The sequence below is a fragment of the Pleurodeles waltl genome, chromosome 2_2, assembly GCF_031143425.1.
Source record: "Pleurodeles waltl isolate 20211129_DDA chromosome 2_2, aPleWal1.hap1.20221129, whole genome shotgun sequence".
Classification (NCBI taxonomy): Eukaryota; Metazoa; Chordata; class Amphibia; order Caudata; family Salamandridae; genus Pleurodeles; species Pleurodeles waltl.
The window spans coordinates 947,722,025-947,730,118 of record NC_090439.1 but is presented as its reverse complement, the minus strand read 5'-3'; positions in this window follow the sequence as shown (position 1 = coordinate 947,730,118).

Sequence of the window (8,094 nt, the reverse complement as noted above, 5' to 3'; positions counted from 1 at the left end):
CCAGTTTAGAGGTCAGGCAGCCGCCATTTCAGGGGCCCACATGGCTTCATTTACTACTGCGTCACACATAGCGAGGCCTACACTCAAAACTTTTCCCGGATGGGTTAATTGTCTGTTGCAGTCTTGTGTGTGACTGTGGGTACATACCTGAAGGAATGGTGACAGCTTCTTCGCTGTTGTCCTTCTTAGGCACCGTCAGTTGAGACATATTGGAAGATGGCGGAATCCGCCGGTGTACCGACCGCTGGTGGACCTGTTGACAATGGAAGTGCTGTCAGTGCTCCATTTCCTTGCAAGTGGGTCTTTTCAGACAACAGTGGCCATGGCATCAGGGATGTCCCAGCCTATGTTTTCCAGCGTGTTGTCCAGAGTGTTGTCTGCCCTGCTGAAAAACGTAAGGAGATACATCATTTTCCCTGAGGTGGAGGATTTGCCTACAGTTAAAGGTGACTTCTATGCCCTTGGACATATCCCCAATGTCATAGGTGCCATTGATGGGACCCATGTAGCTCTAGTCCCCCCCCGCAGGAGTGAACAGGTGTACAGGAAGAGGAAGAGTTATCATTCGATGAATGTCCAGATGGTCTGTTTGGCAGACCAGTACATTTCGCAGGTAAATGATATGTTCCCTGGCTCTGTGCATGACGCCTACATCCTGCGCAATAGCAGCATCCCTGATATGATGGGTCAACTCCAGAGGCACCGTGTATGGCTATTGGGGGACTCTGGTTACCCCAACCTTTCCTGGCTATTGACCCCAGTGAGGAATCCCAGGGCAGAGGAACGGTACAATGAGGCCCATGGGCGGACTAGAGGGGTTATTGAACGCACCTTCGGCCTTCTTAAGGCCAGGTTCAGGTGCCTCCATATGACAGGTGGGTCCCTATTCTACTCACCGAAGAAGGTGTGCGACATCATCATCGCCTGCTCCATGCTCCATAACTTGGCATTGCGAGGCCAGGTGCCTTTTCTGCAGGAGGATGATCCAGATGACGGTGTTGTAGCAGCGGTGGAGCCTGTGGAGCCTGTGGACAGTGATGAGGATGAAGCTGATGAAGAAGAAAACGACAACAGGGAGTCAGTCATACAGCAATATTTCCAGTGAGACACAGGTGAGTACGTTTAAAGGTTTAACATAACATTAACTTTCACACGTCTACCTCTATCCTGTACCTACATTTCACTCACTATTTGTTAACTGAGTTGTCCCCTTCCATTTCAGTTTCACAAATGTGGTAACCTACGTGTCAACAGCTTGCACCCTTGAAAGGCTTGTGATGTGTGACATTGGTATGTTGGCCTTCCAATTGGTAACCATTTTTGACACTGTAATTGACAATATAAAGTTCAAAATCATTGACTGACTCCAGTTTTATCAGTGTTTCAAGGGTGTTTATTTGAGTGCATGAACATGAAGGGGGGTTGTGAAATGGGGATGGGTTATGGTGGGAGAATATCCATGGCAGAGTCCAGTCTATTAGTCTCACAGGTACATTGCACATCTGGCCATTGGAAGTGGAGCTGGGGCAGTTCCGATTTAGACAGGGTAACAAAGTGGGACAGTGGGGGGACAATCAGGGTGCTCTTATTTCCTGGCAGAGGTCTTGCCATCTTGCTCTGTCCTGTTCCTGGATCTCAGGGACCGCTTTCGTGGTGGTTGTCCGTCTGCAGGGGGTGGGGTGCTGGTGTGTTGGTCCTGTGGCGGGGCGTCCTGTCCACTAGCGCCGGCGGAGGTGGTGGGCATTTCATTGTCGTGGCTAGTGTCAGGGGCCCCTTGGAGTGCCACGGTGTCCCTCAAGGTCTTTTGAATGTCCGTCAGCACCCCTACGATGGTGCCCAGGGCGGAGCCGATGGTCCTGAGCTCCTCCCTGAACCCCAAATACTGCTCCTCCTGCAGACGCAGGGTCTCCTGCAACATGTCCAGGACCGTTGCCATCGTCTCCTGGGAGTGGTGGTATGCTCCCATGATGGAAGAGAGGGCATCGTTGAGAGTAGGTTCCCTTGGCCTGTCCTCCCTCTGTCGCACAGCAGCCCTCCCAGTTCCCCTGTGTTCCTGTGCCTCCATCCCCTGGACCGTGTGCCCACTACCACTGCCCCCAGGTCCCTGTTGTTGTTGGGGTGGTGGGTTACCCTGGGTGCCCTGTAGTGGTGGACACACCGCTGATTGACCTGTCCTGGTTAGGGAGGTATGGGCCCGCTGGGTGGGTGCTGTTCTGGTGCTCCCAGAGGGTGGAAGGTCAGTGTTGGGCTGTGGCTGGGCAAGGGGAACCAACTGTCCTGAGGCCCACGATGGTCCGGGCTGGTCATCAAGATCCAGTAGGGCAGAGCTGCTGTTGTCACTGTGGGCCTCTTCTGGGGGTGGAGTGGTGTTGTCTGGACCCTCTGGTGTGGTGACGGTCCTTCGGGTTCCTGCGGGTGTATAAGTACATGATTATTGCATGTGTGTGTTTCATGGTGTGCAATGGTTGGGTGTGCTTGTGTACCCCAGTGCAGGCATTCCTGTGTGGGGGCTTGTGTGGTGATGATTGGGGGGTGTTCTGGGTATGTGCAGTGGGCATGCTTTAGTGATGGGTATCCATGCTTAGTTATGTCATGCAGGTCTTGGTGTTGGGATGGGTGGTTGGTGTTATGGGTACATTAGTGAGGAGTTAGGGTGATAGGGGAGGGTGTGAGGGTGGGGGTGTGTGATAGCATGCAGGTAAGGTGGGGGATATGATAGTTAAGATTTGACTTACCAGTGTCCGTTCCTCCAACTACTCCTGCGAGGCCCTCAGGATGCGGGATGGTCAAGACTTGCTTCTCCCATGTTGTTAGTTGTGGGGGAGGAGGTGGGGGTCCGCCGCCAGTCCGCTGAACCGCGATGTGGTGCCTGGATACCGTGGAACGCACCTTCCCCCGTAGGTCGTTCCACCTCTTCCTGATGTCCTCCCTATTTCTTGGATGCTGTCCCACAGCGTTGACCCTGTCGACTATTCTTTGCCATAGCTCCATCTTCCTGGCTATGGATGTGTGCTGTACCTGAGAGCCAAATAGCTGTGGCTCTACCCGTATGATTTCCTCCACCATGACCCTGAGCTCCTCTTCGGAAAAGCGGGGGTGTCTTTGGCGTGCCATGGGGTGGTGTGTGTGATGTGTGAGGTGGTGTATGTGTTGATGGTTGTGGTGAGTGCAGTGGTATGTGGTGTTTTGTGCGTGGATGTTGTGTGGGTGATGGTGTAGTGTGCCTCTGTGTGATGGGGTTCTCTATTCTGTGCTGTCTCTCTCTGGCCTTCTCTCTAATTTCGGGTCGTAGGGGTTTGTGGGTGATGAGGGTGTGTGTTTTATATTGAGTTGGGTGTGTGGGAGTGGTATGTGTATGTGTATCAGGTGTATGTATTTGGAATTGTCCAATGTGGCTGTGTTTTGGAGATGTGTGTGTATTTGTGTGTCGTAATAGCATGGGCGTGTTTCTGTTGGCGTGGAGGTGGAGGATTTGTTTCCGCATGTTTATCGCTGACCTTTGGTGTGGCGGGATTGTGTGAGTGTCTGAATTTCGGCGGATTCCGTGGTGTGTGTCATAATAGCTGTGGCGGAATTCCGCGGTCGCAGGGGTGTGTTGGCGGTCTTCTGCATGGCGGTAAGCGCCTTATACCGCCAATGTTGTAATGACCCCCATAGTGAGTGAAAAGAGCAGCCATTTTAAGTGCATGTGCTGGATACAATTTTCACAGCTACATAATGGTCAGTCACTCTGAACCCTATTTTATTTTGGTTTCAGTCAACTCAGAATGATAAACCAAAGCATGTACCAGCATTGTGCTTATTGACAAATGTACCCGGGGGTCACCTTGGAGGTGCCCCCTGCAAAAGCTAACTACCATGGCATGTTTGCTAGTCAGTCACTAACAGCCTGCCATCCCCTGACAAGAGTCTGAATCCCTGAGGTGAGAGATCCAGCTCCTTGGGATTCAGAACAAAGCCCTTCCTGGGTGGAGATGCTAACACCCCCTGCACCAGGAATATGTACTGCCCTGCTAGCGAGCTTCAAAGGGCTTACCACCCTTGAAACTCAACCCCGAGGCCTGTTGCTAGCAGCAGATGGCCGTTATCATGTAAACCCCAATATTTTGGTGGGAGCAACAGTGGAAAAGCCAGACAAAGGACAGGAGGAGTAATCAGTTGTGGCTTGTACCACCCCTAAGGTGTTGCATGTGAGGTGACCTCTCCATTTTATTTTCCTTCATGTTGCATGGAAGGAAAATAGCCAATCAGGTGTAGTGAAGTGACCTCTGCCCTCAGGAAGTGGTCACTTAGTGGGTGTAGCCACCCTAAGGTAGATGACCCACTGGTCACTACTGGGTTCCCTCCTAAAGCGCCCACTAAGTACAGTATTTAGTGGACATTCCTGGAGCAAGAAATTAGATTAGATGCACAGCAACAAAGAAGATCCAAGGCTCACAAACTGAGGTCCTGCTGCACCAAGAACAAGCGCCAAACCTTGCCTGCTGCAACCAGGACTCGACCTCTGCTGAGGGGTTGCTTGGACATTGGACAGACTCTACAAACCCCCACAGGACCTCCTCTCTTTAGAATTCACCAAAGATCTCCCTTCAGAGTGAAGGCATCACTTTACAACCCCAAAGAACCAAAGACACAGTGAAACCACTTCACTGACTGGCTGTTGACCAAGGAACCAGATGCAACAGCCAGGCCAAACTTCACCAGTTGGACAATGAGGACAAAACCTACCAGTGTGCCAAGTTTGGTGGCACTGTGATCACCAGTGGCCAGACAGTGCAATAGCCATAGGTACTGGTCCCCTCACATCAGACACCAAGAAGGACAGACTATTTTGGACTGAAAAAGGACCAGCAAGTGACCCTCAAAGTACCCTCCCTCCTTTTTCCAAGGCACCTTTGTGCACAGCTCCTGGCTCACCGATTCACTCTGCACCTGGCTGCCCTGTGCCCTCCACCAAAGATCCAGCTGTGACCTAAGGGTCGCTCACCTCTTTCAAGCTCGACACTCCAGTGGCCTTGCACCAGCTCCATTGACTTTCTGCCACTGCTCCTGCCAGAACAGGGAGGCACCCGAGCTTCTCCAGTTGGTCCAGGGTACCCACTGGTAACCTTGACCTACCTGCAAAAGAAGACATTGGTAAATGCATTGCCTGATTTACTGAGAATTTTCAAGTTACTCTCCCATTGATTCCTATAGTACGTAATTACTAACTTTATTAACACTTAAAAGTTCAGACTTAAAAAGTACTTAATTTGGATGGTCTTGGTCTTAAAAAATGTATACAAATCTGGAGTATTTTAGTAAATTGGTCCTAGGTTATTCTTTTGAGTGTGTGCCTCGATTTAATGATACTGTGAGTACAGCATATTATTTTCACTTCTCCAAGATTGGTCTAACTGCTCGATCAAACTACCATAAAAATTAGAGCATTAGGTGGTCTAGTTTGTATCCCTGTAAACCAATGTGTAGTTGCCTGGACACTCTGCACAGTGTGCCTAGCTCTGCACATTACATAGAGGGCCTGCCTCTTACACATCCATGCTATTGTAGTTGTCTGAGACCAAGATTTGCTCTTGTGTAACCTTTGTGATTCCAGATAGCATGCATGGTTTTGCATTGGCACATGATGGTGCCACTTTCCTGACACTTCACGTGAGGGAGAGCCACTTGACATGATGGCATGTTGTGTCTCTCAAAGTTGTGATTGAAGTGTTTTCATGTCCATGTTATGACCCTTCTCCACTCCCTTTTGGCAGCATCAGCACTAGCAGGCAAAGGGGAAGGGGCAGAGCCAAGTAGGGAAGCATCTGACCACAGAAATTCAGGTCAAGACCCCAAGGCCCAAGGACCTTGATGGCTATTCTCTCCCATGCATGTCTAGGGAGTGCTGGCATGTTCAAAGTATGTTGAGTGTGAATGGTTGACAGGCAATTGCATATATGACAGGCCTTAAGTTCCTTTTCAACTCTTTCATCTAAGTATTGAAACCAAACTTGATCTCTGAGAGCTCTATTTGTGGCAATGATACCAGGATGAGCACTTCAACCACTTTATGTTGCAGATTCTCCAGATTTAGGATTCCTGACCCTCACAGTACAACTCCTTCCTGAGTTACGGACAATTCATCTTTGTCATTTTTGTATTTTTGATACTCAATATCATTACTGAGAGGTTGATTGTGCTTGTTCCTCAGCTCATGTGTAATTATGTCTTTTGACTTCAGCAGGTCACTAGTATGGCTTGTGTCAGTGACAATCTGGGCTAACAATACAGCAGATGGTGTACTTGACTTGACAATTAAATTAATGTATGCCTCAGCTGTTTTGGATGGAGGACATGACCTTGCATAGGCACTCTTGAAAAGTAGTCAGCAGGATTCTGATCCTTTCTTGGACGATGCACAATTTTATAATCGTACTCTTTTAATCGTAGTTCCTATCATTCAATCTGAGGAGACATCTTGGCTCTTTGATTGTCAAACATAGTCAGCAAAGCTTGGTGATCAGTTAACAGCATAAAAGGCTTTTCATACAGGAATACATGGAAATGTTCACAAGCCCATTCAACAGCCAAACATTCTTACGCTCAGGTTGTGAGTAAGCTTGTTCTGTTTGGGACAAACGTCTACTAGCATAGGACACAGTATGCTGCTGAGCATTTGGGCATCCACTATGCTGTGCAAGATTAATGCCTAACCTAATGGTATAGCATCAACCACAACCTCTTTAGAATGCTTTGGATTGAAGCGCACCATTTCAGTAGCATTTCCAATGGCATATTTGATCCTCTTGAAACTTTTCTCACATTCTTGTGACCACTGAAAAGAAACATTTTTCTTTGTCAACTTTCATAGTGGAGCACTAACAATGGCAAAGTCTTGTATATATCTTGAAGAGTAACTTGCCATGCCAAAAAATTTATGTACCATTGAACCATCTTGTGGGGAATCACCATACGACAGAGCTTCTACTTTTGCAGGATTAGGCTTCATGCTTCATGCTCTCATTAGAAAAGATATATACAAAGAATTTAATTTTTGTCTTCTTGAACTTACACTTGTCCGCATTCAAAGTAAAACCTGCATCACTGAGTAATTGACATACTTGTGTGAGAGCTCTATTTTGCTCCATGTAGCTCTGAAAACTAATATGTCATTGCTATAGTTGAATGTATTTACAACAGGCTGTATGATACATCAAATGACATCTTGGAAATGTTTTACAGCTTATGACACAACAAAATGAATTTAGATGTTGGTGGTAACAGTCCCATTGTCACTTTTTCAACAGAAAACCAATTCACTGCCACAACCGTCCACCCACCGTATTTAGATGTTGGCAGTCCCATAACCGAAAGCTTGCACGCGAACCATCACCTCCACCAATAAACACTGCCTGCGTCAATGGCGGGAGAAGCAAAAGGGGATGCTGGGACCCCAGCCACCCTTCTCACCGTGCAGATTTGGATGTGCCTCACCGCCAAGCAAAAAACGGTGATCAGACCTCCACATCTGAGTTGGCGGATTGGGTAAGAAAAGGGGTGAAATCTTACCTTTTTTCCCCATGCCACCTCTGTCTTTGAGTGGAAACAGTAGGACAACATCTGCCACCATCCCACAGAGAAAACATGACCCCCCTTTGCCAGACTTGCAGGTAGGGATGTTGCATCGCCAACATCCATTCGGTAGGCACTGCAGAGGAGATTGGTATCACTGCCGTCATATACGTGTCACAGTAATGTTTTTAAATCAGTGTTTTATGAATATGTCAGGGATACAAGTGGGTTACACATGGGTAGAGACACACGTATATCGCTCAGCTGTCATTATGGTGTCATCATTCATTGCCAATCGAATGTTGGCACCACAATCGTACAATCATACTTAACAATGCTGTCCATGTCTATGCATTGCAAAGGGACTTGTACTGGTGGGTCTGTGTTATTTGTTGTACATGTGAGTCTGTACGTGTATGTGTGTGAGTGTGCATGTGTATGATCTGGTGGGTTGAGGTCGAGGGAGCTGGAATAAGTAGTGTGGTTGTGTCAGTATGAGTGTCACTTGCCTGTGAGAATGATATTGCTGTGCATGTTGTG